Source organism: Oryzias melastigma, linkage group LG9 (assembly GCF_002922805.2).
Source record: "Oryzias melastigma strain HK-1 linkage group LG9, ASM292280v2, whole genome shotgun sequence".
In the NCBI taxonomy this organism is placed as follows: domain Eukaryota; kingdom Metazoa; phylum Chordata; class Actinopteri; order Beloniformes; family Adrianichthyidae; genus Oryzias; species Oryzias melastigma.
The window spans coordinates 17,493,172-17,509,317 of NC_050520.1; the positions used below are offsets into that span (position 1 = coordinate 17,493,172).

Consider the following 16,146-nt stretch of genomic DNA (forward strand, 5'->3'; position numbering starts at 1 on the left):
GCTGAGGTGTAACGGTCAGTAAAATGGGCATGTCCCCACCAACCAAAGTTACCTTTTCACCGAATACAAAACTGTTAAAAAAATAGCCAATAACCACATTTTTTTCTGATAACATGATCATTTGCCTGTTTACTTTCACCTAAATGAAAGAAATGAGAAAAATACATGAATCTTTAGCAAATTCTACCATTTAATCATGTCCCTCAGTTTTGTTCGACCCCTTAACAGCCTATCAATCCCCCACTTAAAAAAAATAATGGTTTAGTCCAACGTCAGCAGCAACCAGGAAGTGAGTTTACTGAATATTTTCCAGCTCTTACTCTAAATACAGATAAATATAAGCCTACTCTCTTACCCATATTTCATAGTTTCTATTGTCAGATCGACATCCTCAAGCTCAACTCTGTTACATGCATACATGATATTTACTATTGTTTGGGAAAAAAGTAAACAATTGTTTAGAAAAAAAAAAAAAAAATCTTGTTTTCCTTATGCCTTATGCAGATCAATATCCTAGCTAATGTAGACATATGACAACTTTTAGCTAAAATTCTAACCTCTAACATTCAACACGCAACAAAAGACTGTAACAGGGTTGAAGGTTGGACTGCTTTAAACCAGTAAACCACTTTTTTCTGTTATGTTCAATATGTTCTCATAACAGATGGCTGAATCAAATGCAGAATGGCAAAAATAATTGAGGGCGAGAAGAGATTTAGAAGAGCCAAATTGTCCCGTTATGGGGTTGAATTTAAAACAACCTTGGTGACGATTTAATTTTTAATAATGTGGAGGATTTAACGTCTAAGATGGAAAAATATATTTTATCAGAGCTTGAAATAATCCTTCGTCTGACGTAATGTTAAACATGTTTTTTGGGTAAAATGTTCAGTAACCTGAGAACCCAAAGTGCACCGGATTCAGAGAATGACCCAGGTATCTCAGAAATGTATGTAAATTGATACAAATGAAGTTAAACAGATTCAGTGGGAGAGGAATTCTTTCATTTTAGTCAAAAGAGAATCACTTCCACTCACAGCCTTTTTTGACAAAGACTTAATTGTTCAACATTTTGAGGAAAACTCCCCATGAAGTGAATTCTGTGGGTTCGGCTGATGATTTTGATTTCTCCGACAGCCTTTCTCACTTTGCAAGCGTCATCTGCATATGACTTAAAGTCACTGATGCAAAACTGTCAACTGTGTATTTCCCTAGAAAGCTCTCAATGGAAATGTCTGGAGAATCACCAAGAGTGAATATAGCTGTCAACTGGTCCCAGAGGAGCAACTTCAGGCATCATCTGCTCTCTTGTCAATCTCTAAGAAAGAAACTTTGAGGGGAAAAAAAAAAAAATCATCTTATTTTAATGCTTAAAGGCTGACTGTGTGGCACAGTGGACAGCAGCACATTCCCTTCATCATGACGGCAAACTTAATAGCTGCTTTCATCTCGCTGTTCTGTCCTGAAATCAAAAGAGAACAAAACGTAATATCTGTGCTGAAAGAACTAGCGTACACAATCGTGCACAAAACTGATGCATCTGCTGGGATTCTAAGTTGTGTCATTATATTTCCTTTTTCTCTACAAAACCACCTCTGCTCATGTAGCCATGTTTTCTAAATAAAAGATCAGGAAGACTCTTCAGTAGCAAATTATCAAGATGAGCTTAATCGCTAAATTCAAGTCTTTTAACAAACACATTCAATCTGGAAAAGCTATTTATCTTTTCTTTCCTGGGTCTCAAACATCAGAGCTGTCTTAACAACAAAAACACAACTCAGCATGTCCTGCTACTGTTAGAACCCCCAAACTGAGGCATTGATCATATATTTGTATTGACTTTTCATCATTTTTTCAAATAAAGGTTGACATTTTTTTTTAATAAATTCTTCTTTAATGGTTTAGCACAACTAGAAATTATGGAGAAAATCATCCTCCCAATGTTGTGAAAACAGTTTGGGAATGAACCCTTCCTGTTGCAATATGAATACACACAGTGCACAAAGCAAGGCCCATGAAGTTATGGGATAGACAGCTTGGTGTGGAAGAACTTGGCTGGCTTTTAGGAGGAAGTCCTCATGTTCAATATCAGAGTCTGACCTGAAAATGTTTCAAAAATGTCTCCTAAACCCGATTTGCATAAAACACAACAAACCTAAACCAGATCCAGTAGATGGAAGGAATTTGGATCCAGCCCTATGAGTTATGAATTGGAGGTCAATTAAGTTATATGTAACAGCAGATGAACAAAGTGTTTTTGGATACATAATGTATACAGTCAATGAATTTTTATTTTCACATTACCTTAAAAGTTCAGTCTATCACTGTAGCCTCTGTGCAGGAGATAGGAATGTCTCCTCCATGACCTTAACTGATTTAAAATGACTAATTCTAAAAAAGAAAGTTTCATTCTAAACATCTATTCAGACCTTTCAAACTTTCTGTCAAGAAGAGTAAAATATACATTGGATTAACCTAAAAAAATCAAAAGTTTGAGTTGGATTAAAAAAAAAAAATAGTGGAGCCAGTTGCATTAAAACATAGTATTCTCAACTTTTTTAAGTGCAAAAAAGTGTTATGCTGTTGACTTATAATAACTGTACTCCAAATTGCAGAAATGAATGCTTTAGTGAATTAGTGTTATTTTGGTTTCGGCTCTAAATTGACCCATTTTCAAGTGTGAAACTGGATTGATTCTGACCTGAACACAATATAAAGGTTAAGCAAACTGATTAAAGTCAGTGTGATTTCTAGTATAAAGAGAAGACAAAGACAATTCAATTCAGAGTCAATTATGTATACGTTCATAGGACTTTTGTTGATACCCAGTGTTATTTTACAGCAGAATATCTTCAGGTTTACAGTATCTTAAGGTTTACATTAAGAGCATAAAATATACATTTTAATACCAAAGCAGATGCTTGCAAAAGCCTGTTTGCTCTCCATAAGTGCAAACTGAAATCCTTTTGTAAAAAATTGAAAAAGCTCTATTTGGTTGGAATTTAAATATTCAAGGAAGTGTCTGTTTAGAACATTTTTTAACAAAGTTAAATAAAATGTACAATAAAGCATTGTAGAAAAGAACTAAAATTCTGATCAGTGTTGAAGACAAAGCTTTTTTTAACTTTCCGTTTTGTCGATCCATCCATCTTCTATTCCTACTTCACATTCCTCCCCTGATAAGCTTTGGTGCCACCTTCAGGTTCATTCCTCCTTTCCAGAAAGATCTGACAAACACCATACGCCAACATGTCTGCTCTTCCTTATTAATGAGCTCAATCACAAGAATCGCATAATGTTTTTGTGTGTCCGCAGGCTCCATTAGCGAGCAGAGAAGGAGGCAGACAGTCAGACTGGTGGAGATTAAAGAAGAGGACCTGGGAAGGATGAAGGCTTGAGTGAGTGTGCCTGGTGTCATGTTGTCAAAACCGGGAATTGAACCTTTGATGGGTGTGCGGTATCACAACATGTTTATGCAGAGAGTGATACAGAAAGGGGGACCATCAGTATGTATTGTGTCTCATTTGTGAGTTGGTGTGTTGCAGCAGATTGCAGAGGGCAGGGGAGAGTAATGCTAACAGATGGTAGGAGAGAGGAATTTAGAAACTTCTTTGCTCACGTCTTAGAGCAGCCAATTTTTTTTTTCTGTTTGCAGGCTTGTGTATTTATAAAGGTTCTTACTGAAGGTTTCTTTTCACATACTTATTTTTAAGAGAAACAGAACTCATTCTTTTTTGTCTTTTTTTCACTCATCTAAATTTATCCAGCAAAAAGAAGCCGGCTCCCAGGCTTAAGAACACACAAGTACAGAAAGTGAGACATGCACACAGGCAGGTGCTACCACTTCATCAGCCTTCTCTCCTTAGAGGACTGAAAAGACTTTCGAAGTAACACACTTCTCTGCTAGGCTTTTCAGCACCTTGGGGTGGAAAGCGGAAAGTCAGCAGGGAGTGGAAGACGACTGGTGGGACGACTGGGCCTGTGTTGGAAGTGAGAGGGAAGACTGGAAAAAAAGACAAAGGAATGTTACAAAAATAAATGGTTGAGAACTTGGTAATTTATGGGATAACATGGTCATGTTCAGTTCACAAAGGACACTGAAACAAAGAGGAATTCTTTACAACTGTGAAATTCCTTTGAGGCATACAAGTAAATAGATGAGGGATAATAAACACAACAAAAGGCACCAAACTATCTAATTTTTAAGCAAAATTAATCATAAAAGCCACAAATTATTCCGTCTTTTATTCATTTTGGTACCCCTTTCCCCCCTTCATCATCACTCTTTTACTACTGCTACTTTTTGCTGATTTTTGATGTTTTTCCTTGTGTCTCAACATTTTTTGTCTCAACGTGTTTTTATTTAAATTATTGGCCGTTTGCAAAAAATGTTTGCAATTGGACCAGTTCATCCCACATTTGTTTCACTAATGTCTGTGAAAAAGCTGGATTAAATTTTTAGTGAGGTCATCAGCAGGGTCGGCCTTAGGCGAAACATCATTGAAGGGTATTTTTTGATGGATGGGTGAATTTCCAAGCAAGTGAATGTAAATAAAACAGACAAACCTCTGCTTTGTGTCAGCCCCCCCCATTCCTTTCTTTTTTTTTTTTTTTTTACCTTAAAGCTGTCCCTTAGGGCTTGTTTTGCTGCTTTTTATATCTTTAAGGTTTTAAAGAAGCACCAATAGGTAACACTACCCCACCTAGCTTTGACAGGGGCTGTGTCAGGCAAAATGGGTGTAGCACCAGGCAAAACTTTTTAGTTTTTTTTGTATTCATGGTTTTAATTATTACCCTTTTTCAACATTTTTACATAAAATGAGTGGTGTGTTCAACTGTTAAAAACAAAATATCCTTGCAATCGGGTGCCCCCTCCAGCAGATGGCACCCCAGGAGGCCGCCTAGGATGCCCATGCCCAAGGCCGGCCCTGGGCATCAGCTAACTTGAATTGGCATAAAAGGTTAAATAAACTAGCCTGGCAGCAGATGGTCAAGCATTGTAGGTTTTTAGTTGTTTTATGCTTATATTTGATCCATTAGTGTTCTTGGTGTTTTAATGTACAGCGCTTTGTAACAGTCTGGCTCTGTTAAAGCGCTTTATAAATAGAGTTGATTTGATTTTGATTGTAGAGCTGAAGATTTGATGGTCTCCTGTTAATCAGTGGACTAATCCCACAATTTAAGTGCAATTTCCAGGTTTATACAAATCATTCCCACATAGAGCCTCAAAGTACCCCCCCCCCCCAAAAAAAAAAACTTTTTTTTATGGAATCCAACTTTCATGGTATATCTTTGTGGTAAAGTTGCATCAGAGTTGGGCTATTTCATATTAAAACTAAATGGGGAACGGTTTGTGTTTTAAGTGGACCTGGCTCAAATGAATTTCATTTTTGAAAATGCCTAAAACAGTGGGTGACGTCTTTCAAAGAGGTTTTTGAACCAATCGGCCACGTCAACTTCATCCAGTTAGAGCAGACTAGTCTTTGTTTTGCCCAATGAGAAAATGTCTAAAAAAAAAAAACACAAGTTTTTTTATTTACTGAAGTTGGTTTGTCATCCCTTTCTTCCTCACACAGTGTATTTAATCACATTTACTCTGATCTAGCTCAACAGTAATTGAATGCAAAAGTAAAATACCAACAGTCTTCCCTGTGGAGAAGACGGCATTCTCCAAGGCAAAGGGCAATTTAGGATCTTATCAAGAAATTAGGCTGACAAAATCTTGTAGATTTAGGTTTTTTTTCTAAGCCATTGTGGAGTGACAATTCTTAACAGATTGTGTTGTATTTAGACTTAAACATGTTCCAAAGTGTAACCAGTGAACACATCATCTGTCAGCCTGCACCCCTTTCCACAATCACAACTCTAAAAGTACATTTTCCCTGCAAAGTAAAGCGGACTTTGAAAAATATCTGAGTGCAAGAGGTGAACCGCAATATAGTGAAGGAACACCAACAAGAAATTTAAAATACATCAGTCCTATGACTAGGTAAAATTTCTATAAAAACGCAATTGCTTCATCATTAATTAATCCACACGGTTTTGCTCTCTTAGTTTTTGCACAAAAACTATCATATTTTTTCTCACATTTTTGAGTTACTGAAGTTATGGAGAAGCAAAAAGTCATTATGGGGTCATTCTGAAAGTCTCAATGCCATAAATACAGTATAATAACTTTTACATCCATAGACACCATTCTCTATTTCTATAGTTTATTCCCCATTGTTGCATGCAAAAATTCTTATTCATGTCCTTAGAAATGACTTTTGTCTTTAGTGCAAGTTGTATGGATTGTTTCAACAGCTACTTTGGTCAACAAGCACATTTTCTTAACTATATCTGTTAAAAATTAACAACTCCAGTTCTAATGTAGATGTCAATTGTCCTCACATAAATAAATGTGAATGAATAAAATGAATTTACAAAATAATATCTGATAGGTATATGCAAATACCCATTGAAACACTAAACAAAACTGGTTTGGTTCTTAGAATGAGACATTCTTTTTTTGAACATTAGTAGAAGTTTATCATATGTTAACAGATTTCTATTCCTGTCAACAAAACCAGTCCAAATCATGACTCCTCCACCACCCTTGACTAACTCATCTGTTGATCTGGATTTGGTTTTTACCAATTTCAAAGTGTTACAAGCTGACTGAAGTCTGTTCTCTGAGAGTCCGCCTCCTCAAAAGGTTAAATATAAAGAAATATGTGCAGTATGCTCTATATTTGTTGCTCTAAAGTTCTGAGCAATACTTGTGACCTTCGGATCCTGGAACGTCCATACCAGAAGAGATTGGAAACAGTCTTCAGTGATGTCTAACTGTAAATCAAATTCCTTCTGGGGAAAATGGTTTGCTAACCCTTCCCAAAAATTGCTTTAATTATATTCATAGACTAGCTCACATTTGCTGGTAACTGTGGCAGACATAAACTTTGTATTTATACATACCCTCTTTAGCTAAATAATGACATGGTTTACTTTACTATAGGCTCTGCTGCTGTTCATCTAAGCTCATATTTATATAGAACTGGTATAAATTAATAAGATGTCTTAATTCATTTTCCTGCCTTATGATAACTGCAGTAATCATTTTGTGTAAAGGATTAAATGCTAAGCTCAAGGTCATAATTACGCCACAATGCAAATAATTTTGTAATTCTATAGTAAAGTGAATAAAGTTCGGCCAGCAGACAGACTTTACAATTAACACATTCATACACCCACAGAATGAGGATTTTTCTTCATCAGTTCAGCCTCACTATCAATTCAAAAACTTGGAAGATTAAAGATGGGCTTGTAATTAACCAGGACTTCAGGGTAAAGAGGTTTTTTTGAGCAATGGCTCGATTATGGCAGTCTTTAGAGAAGGTGAAACACAGCCTGGCTGGAGGCTGGAGGGACTGGTTATTTATGGTGGCACTCAAACAACACATGGCAGAAATATTTGTTTTTGTGGCGCAGAATTGGCGAGGGGGGGTATCTTATTTAAGATGAGGATCCTGGAAATGAATCAAGAAATGAAACCACAGGGGGAGGTGAAAGACGGGGCAGGAGGAGGTGGTGTGACGTGTGAGAGGCTTATGAATGGTGGAGAACTGCTGCAGAGAGCCACTCGTGATGAAACTGTGATCAAGCCTTGCAATAGGAAATCTGGCTTTTACTGGTCTTCATAGATAACTGCTTGAAAAGATCTGTATGCTATTTTAAATACATATCTAAGAGTCTTTATTTCCCCAAAATTCTCATGATCTGTTGGGATTGGTGGGATAAACAAGAATGTTCTAGTTTTGAAGCATTCATCTTAATCAGGGACGCCTCTCTCTGGTGCATCTTTTACATCAATGATTGACTTCTACCTCTACATTCTGTATTTTGTGAAAGATGGAGACACTAGCAAGGTCGCCCCTCATCACACTGGGCCAAAGATGACACCAGCATAATTATTCACAGTGAACCTGTCAAATCTGTAGGAGCCTCCTTATGATACAATTCCTTTTAATTTACAAATGAAAGCAAATCACATGACACATCGTCTTAGTTTTGTTCAATCAATATTACCTCCGTGTACTAATGAAGGAATTTGGCCCAAATACCACAAATTATTTGATTAGGGACTACGGTATAGTGAGGAAATGGCTGTCTATCTAGCTGCACGAGTGATATGTTGGATTTTTCCCAGCTCAATGCGACCCAGAAGTGTCAATTTATAAATGATCTGACAAACTGGGAGAAGTCCTATTTTTGTTTGTTTGTTTGTTTTAGTTATTTTACTGTATTGGCTACTCCACCGTGCATACAGAAATAGATGTAGTGTTTGGACAAATAATAAACAGATTCCTAACTTTCTGAATGTTTCAGATCTTTAGATGATTCAGATTATCCTGCTCAAAAAGTGACAATATCTAAAGTAATTCAAATAGCACTGAATGTCCTTCCACTAAGAGCTCTTTTAGAGAGGATTTTACAACCAGGGAGACATTTTCTTTTACCAAAAAAGTTGAGAACGCTTAAACTAATAAATACAACTGCCAAAAAGGATTAATTTAATAATCAACTAATCACCATTTTTTATTATTTTTTATTATTTATTTTTAATTATTTAAATGTTTTAAATTATGAATGAACCAATTAGTCCTTTAATTAATCGACTACTTGGGTCTTACATAAACTGGGTGTAAAACACACATCTTAACCATCATTAGCTTTAAACTTCAAGTGTTTAAGCTATATGCAAACAAAAAAAAATAAAATAAAGAGTAAATAGTGTATTAAACCATTAATGAATCACGCAGCTTCTTTCTTTCATTTGTTTCTGGGATTAAAACAAGTCTTGAATCAAATGAAGTTGGCATCTGAAACAAAAGAAGTATTTTTTCATCAAAGATAAAGTTTTGGTGTCTCTGACTCGGATATAACGAAGTGCATTTTGTGGTGCTGAGTGCTCACAGCCATATTCAACTTTACTCTGACTCAATTTAATTCTTAAAAAAATGAAAATTTGCCGTTTGTGCCTGGCAGCAACTGATACCAAGCCTTTTATATATCATAATAGAGGTGTGAAAGAAAAAGGTTGGAGCAATATTTGTGAGATTCACATTGTTTCGATACTTCACACTGACAACAGTGAGCATTTCTGCTAGTATTGGTAAGGATAATCCAGTATGAACACTGCATTCAAGGATGCCTGTTTAGTGTAAGCATGTAAGCGTATCATAAGAAACATTCTGTAATGCAGGAGGAAAAGACTGGCCTGTAAGTGAGGAATATGAAAGTTCTGCAGTCTGAAAACGTGTCCTTTGGGGAAATTCATGACTGTCAGTGTGTGGCCAGCTTCTTTTTCAGTGTTTTAAAAAAAGAGCACACATAAACACACTTCTTGCTTCTCACATACCGAGCTGGAGAAGCACCAAGTAGCAAGTGGTTTGAATGATGGAATGGAGACGCTGCAGCATGCACACATATTGCAGTGTTTTACAAGGCCAAAAGAGGGCTGAGGCGGGTGACAGTCTGTGTCCCTGCTCTGGTGTCAGTCTCTCCAGAGGAAGGAGAGAGTGGCACCGGGTGACCAGGGTGTCACACAGCTTGTCATCAAAAGTGACATAAATGACCCACTTTCCGTCACAGCTTTTCCTGATCGTCAGCACTTGTTCAAACTTTGTGCACATGTTTTCACTTGGCTCTTAATTCCTCCTCGATATGCTTTACAACTCCTCATCCTCCTGCTGTTAAAATAAAAAAAAGTCTGTTATCGAAAAGAGCCTACAAGTAATAAATCAAGACACAATCAACAATAATTGGCTCCTTTTAGCTGAGCAGGTTGAGGAAACGTACCGTGTGCTGAGGTTGTAAATCCTCACTGCTGTTCGTGGAAGTTTGAATTCTGGCCTGTCACCCGTTCCTGCATGTAAAATGGATGAGCAGCCGAAGAAACGGAAAAAAGTGTTGGGTGAACATAACTAGGGCAAAAAAATTGTATTAAAAGGAAGCCATGTGCAGATAAACAGATGCGTACAAAGAAATGAAGGCTTTAAATGCTGAGACAGCTCAAACGTAGAAAAGGAGGCTTGAAAAAGCGATTAAGAGATTGACAAAGATGCTTCGACAGGTTGAGATACGCGGAGATGGTTTCTGACAGTCAGACAGGCAGATTACATGAGCGCTCTTGTCACTTCTCACCCATGCACGTCTTCTGCAAATTACACATGGATGTAACTCCTGTGGATTTCCACCCCAGGAGAAAATGTTTGTATATTAACACAAATAAATACTGAAAGTACAAGAAATCAGATTAAGATTGCTACTTAAAAATACAAAAATCTCAAATCTCCAAGGCACACGGTATATTCATTTTCGCTTTTATTAAAGTCTTTAGTTTGCTTCACAGAAGCTGAATTCAGGTTTTTGTTTTTTTATTGACCATCTCCAGTAGTTTGTGCTGTTCCTGAAGCATTTCTTTCCTTGTCAGATGACTTAACGCTGTGGAGGCTAGGCTAATGCTAATGTCTGGGAAACAGCGTTGCACTAAGCAGACAGTAGCTGCGTTTCCATTACACATATGCGCAACAATTAATTGAAATTCTAGAAAAAAAACAATTTTGCGATTAAAGTATTTTCATTAAATCATAATTATGCAAGTCATTTAGGGGCGGCCATGGTGCAGCGGTAGGCAGTCGACCTCTAATCGGAAGATTGCAGGTTCGATGCCCGCCCGTGTGTCGAAGTGTCCTTGGGCAAGACACTGAACCCCACATTGTCTCTGGTGGAAGGTTGGTTTTTGGCATTGGAGCCGCCATCAGTGAGTAAATGTGTGTGTGAATGGGACTGTAACTGTAAAGCACTTTAGGCCTTCAAGGAAGGTAAAAAAGCGCCATACAGGTATACGCCATTTAGTATTCAAAAACACAGCGATGGATGTTAACAATACTTCGATTTACAGCATTCAAATTTCTGCCACTGCACCATCACTCGTCATCATCTATTGTCTTATTCAGGCCATGGAGCTGCTAGCTATGTGGGAGCACCTCCGATAAATCAATTTTAGGAAATCGTGGTTGGTGATTTTACAGAGGAGCTGTGGATCCAACCATTCTGCATGACATGCTCAACTTTTGATGAGGTGGGTGATACTGTTGGACCTCTTGCTGCAGCGCAGTCACTTTTGGTTACATGACTCATTTAATTTGAAAAGAGTGTTTCCATTACAGTTTTATAAAATATGTAAATTTCAAAACTTTTTAAAACCCCGTCCTCCAAGTGCAAAACCTTTTTATTGATAAATGTGATAGTTTAGCAGGGATCTTGTGGTCAGCCGCAGCAGGTTCTAAGTTGCAGCTGCAAGCTTTAGCCAATGAAGTTTTTTTTTTGCTCCTGAATTACAACTAATTTGCATAAAGAAATACTCAGAAATTCTATTTTTAGCCTCATTTTCTTTACATGTCTTTCATAATGAGAAAAATGCAAAAAGAACATTTAAAAACACCAAAAACAAGATTTTAAACACCACAAAGGACAACTCAAGAAGAATTTAAGCAATAAAGATCATTTTTTATCTGTACGTCTTTCTCTGACCTTAGTAATCTAGTGGTTTTGATTCATTGGGCTGGCTTACGACTCTGCAATTAGAAAGTTGGAATAAAGTACAAAAAGATTGGTAACAGTTACTTTGGTTATCCCTAAAACATCACCTCACATTTAGTTTTTCTTTAACCAGTTCACTAAATATTCACACCTGACAGTTTTGACAATTTATCACTGAAACTTTCTCGAGAATCCTCCAATTAGATGGGAAAAAAGCTTGAAATATTTTAAAGTTCTGCTTCTCAACATTTTATAAACAAAATAAAAAATGTATCTATAAAAGCTAAAAATTATTTTTGTTCGATCTCTATCAAAACAATCCCAAAGCCGTATTATTTACCTGAAGTCTGCAACATGCGCCTTTATTTCCACAGGCATCCATACCGACCCCTCAGTCGCACACAGGTTGAGCAATTTTTAGCATGACATTGAAAATTCCCTTTGATGTTCATGTGGAAGAAGTCGGAGCAGTTTGCTAATCAGTGAGTGATAACAGAATAAGAGCTGTGCGTGTGCTCTGTCTTCAGTCGTACACAAGCAGATGAAGGAGAGCGCACAACCACGTTAGGAGTCACTCTGATTCAGACACTAAATTCACCAGGATATCATGCATGCAACTTTAATTTATCATAACAATTAGGGATATAAATTTAGGGTTCTATGTAACCTAGAGGGAGTTGCAGATTGAAGGAGATGAAAAAATAAAGAGGAGAAAAAAGAAACTGAAGGAAGAAAAAGGTTACCGGTATTATTTCTGTTGGCATTTATTTCCTTTTTCTTACTTTAACAAGCAAAATTTTTATCTGATATGTTTTCCACATGTATTGTTTGATACCTTTTTCTGTGATCACAAAGGCCTAAAGCAGCGCCTAGCCCTTTAGTCATTGTAAAAACCGATAGTTTTGAGCTTTAAATGATGGATGAGGAGGAATAAATCAGGTAGTGTCTCCTCAATCTTTGCTACCTACTTCCTTTTTCAGATTTTCCCCCCAGATGGACTTCCTGTGTTGCCCGAGAGACTATTCATCACCATGACAACCAAGTACACCACCTGCAGTTATTACTTGAGTCCGTTATTATATGGAGAAAAGCTTCTTGATGTGCAGCACCCTGAAAATTGCACACACTGTAACTTTGGAGCTTGACTGTTCACACAAAAGAAAAACTGAATTTGAACAAGCGTCTGTTCCTTTCAAATTCATTTCCAGTTTTATTAATTCACAGAACTCAGCACTTTGGCTTCATCGTTACTATATATATATATATATTTTTGCCAGCATGAAGCTACTTTTTATCATAAATTTAGCTTTGATACTGCATGTAGCAGAATATCAATGCTGAGAGAGAAAAGTAGCGCTGGTGTTGGCGCCGATTTCCACCAAACTTTGTGGCGACATTCAAAGAACAATTCCGCATCCATAAAAATTAGGCTGGGTATCGATTTTAATTTCCTGAACCGATTCAAATACAATTTTTTTCAATTCGTTTGATTCTTTAAATCAATTAAACTTTGAGTTTACACATTTATACACATTTCTTTAGAACTACATTAATAATCTACTAAATTATTTGAATATATGTATATTGATCTGATACATTTCACATACCGTAAAATTTGTAAGTTAAAATATTAGATTGTTAATATCATACACTGTCACATGGTTTCTCAAAAGGAGAAGTTCTATCAAAAATGTTCAGATGATTCACATTGTAAACATTGTTCTGCCTCTCCTGGAGTGCGTTTCAGTTTGACCACTAGGTGGTGATCGCGCTATAGCATTACATCTTGCTCCAGAAGAAGAAAGTATGATCAAAAAACAATGTTTTGGACCACAAATGGTTACTTTAAAAAAATATTTCAAGAAACGAGTTTGAAAAATTCATGCCTGTGAGTTTATATAGAAGTTTGTAAAGTCAGAAATGTTTGTTTAAGTCAACCAAGCGTTAGCATTAGCCACCCTTTGGGAAATTCCATTAAACATTAGCATCAAGCTAGCCGACTTTAGCGTTATGTGTAAAATCAGTTTAAATATTTATTAATCGGTTATTGATCTATTAAGCTTAAATATATTCAAATTGATCAATTGATTTTACCAACCGAGTCCTAATAAAAAGCGAGAAAATGTTGCAGAACTAGTTACGAGGAATTTAGTCCCAAACTTGAAAACACAGGTGCCGAAAGGTAAATACCTAATTAAACCAGGACACTCACTGTAGTCCAGTTATTCCACTCATTAAAAAATGATTCCCTGGGCATTCAGTGCAGTCAGACGCTTTCATTAAAAAACAAACAAATAAACCAACAAGTAACAAACTGCTGATAAATTAGAAAAACAATGCACTCTTGGTGTTAAATAAAAAAAATAAATGATAAAGAATGCAGACTTCCCTTTAATGGTAACAACCCAACAGTCATTGTGTCAGTTTATTACTGGTCATAGAGAGACACAAAAGACACATACAAGAAGGAAATTAATCTGTAACATTTTATCAATTCATAGAGTTTGGCAGATGTATACATTTTGGAGAATGGGAACGATTGTAAACTGAAGTCCTCTCTTATTTCGTCTCTAAATCTGTGGCCAATACGGAACTATAAGATGTTAGGTTTATGCACAATCTCTAGAAACAAGTGGCCATGTAACTGTACGGTGGCACCAACTAATCACAAACATCATTAGTGTCTCGGTGAAGAAAGACAAATGGCTTTCATTATATCATGTCACAGCAGATAGAAGGAAAAGAGATCATTAGAGCTGAGTTATTTCCCAAGGCAATCTTTTGTCTTTTTTAGCCAAACAATGGCAACATATTTAATAAAAGCTTTTTGCAACTTTAATTTATGTAATATTAACAATAGTTGAGTCTACCCCTAATTTTTCTATCGTCAGTGTTCATTAAGTGGTCTAGAGGGATCCCACCACACAAAGGGATGAAAAGGATGAGGATTTTGTCCCACAGCTGAGGATTGCAGGAGTCTACGATAACTCCACGTCTTTTGTAAGGAGACAGAATCCAGAAGTCTGAGGATACACCCAAAGGTGGAGTAGAAAATTCAGCTTTGAAAAACGATGCACACACACCCACACACTAAAGTATGGTTAGATGTGAATATGAATGCAATAGTAATTTATTCTGCTACCACATGTATGTTTACTGAATTCCTTTTGATGGAATTTTTGATTTTAACAAATATATTCAGCAATTTTAAGAGCTCATGTTTAGTTAAAACATTACCTACATGGGCTTTTTTTTTTTTTTTTTTAATGTGCTTCCACAGCAACATGCAACACTTCCCAGGTAACCAATTATGCAAGCAAGGATGAGAACAAATGGAATAAAAGCCCTTTGCTTAAAATAAAACAGCCCACTAATAGCTTAGACACAACACATATTCTCAGGATGTTAATAAAACAACATACTGAAGGGAATTAAAAATTAAATGTGGCAACTTTATCACTTCCTGCATGACTTTAACACATGAAAACCAAGCTCATCAACCCCTCCTTCTCTCATTAATACAGTACAACAAGATAAATCAGGAGTTAAATAATCTTCAGTCACCTTACTGTTTCATCTATTGCTCCTCTTAGATTCTCTCCTAAATTCTCTGTTGCAGGTTGAAATATTTACTTTTCACTGAAAATTACTCATTTTTATCCCATCCACTTTATTGCACAAATACATAGACTTTGTCTATGAGGCAGAGGATCCCACTTCCTCCATCCAATAAATCCAATAGAGCAGATATAGTGTGAAAAGTGTCTGATAGTTACCGACTTTGACAGTTGTCCCACTTGAAAAGATGAGTTTGGTTTGTAACAATGGCGGGCCGTCAGGGCCTGCAAGGCCTTCTCTGCTGGCCTAAAAATATCTGAATCACAGACCGATATTAATTATTATTTATTTCCGTGAATACGTATTCTATAATTCCAAATGCTCTGTCTTCGTCCTTTCATTGCTGTCTCCCTGGTTGCGCTGCTTCCAGACGTGTATTTTCCTATTTAAGCATTAACCAATCACATTGCAGCACCATTTGTTGCTAGGGTCAAAGAAATCTGCCCGGAGGCCTTCACAATCAGTTCTGCGGGCCCTGTAGCATAAAATAATTGTCGACCAAACTGTTGCTTCAACCAATCAGATCTGAAGTAGGCGAAATCAACGCCAGCTAGCGGGCCCTCGGGAACGTCATCATTTTCACGTGCTATGATTGGATAGCTCGCAGCTCGCTCTGGTTCTGCGTTATGTGACGGACACAGGTGCCGAGGAGCGGCGTGTCAGGTTTGAAGATGTTACCAGTGGAAAGCGTCTCATCGTCTGATTTTTGGTGGAAAATGAATGTCTGGGTAAAGTTGTGGCACAGTTTTGTCTGGCACGGGTAAAGGAGTTCCGTGACTCCGTTGAGCGGGAGTGAAGCTGATATGAGGAAATCTACGAGGCCCCTGAACGCACCACGGGCGCGTGCAGCGCAAAATCCGACAATATTATTTTCCAGACACAGACCTTGATCGATCACAAAAACTGATGTTTGTCTCCCTCCTGGACCACGAGAGGCTTCAGGAA

The 16,146-nt window shown here is 37.0% G+C and overlaps 1 long non-coding RNA gene across 1 annotated transcript in view; it reads right to left on the reverse strand.

Moving 5' to 3' along the window:
• Nucleotides 1-8,480: 8,480 nt before the first annotated feature.
• LOC112148646 overlaps nt 8,481-16,146 on the reverse strand; it is a 21,539-nt gene continuing 13,873 nt past the window's right edge. Inside the window, exons 3-4 of the long non-coding RNA XR_002919654.2 lie at nt 9,838-9,904; nt 8,481-9,728 (exon numbers count right to left, since the gene is read on the reverse strand). This is a non-coding gene — a long non-coding RNA (uncharacterized LOC112148646). The remainder of the gene's footprint in view (nt 9,729-9,837; nt 9,905-16,146) is intronic.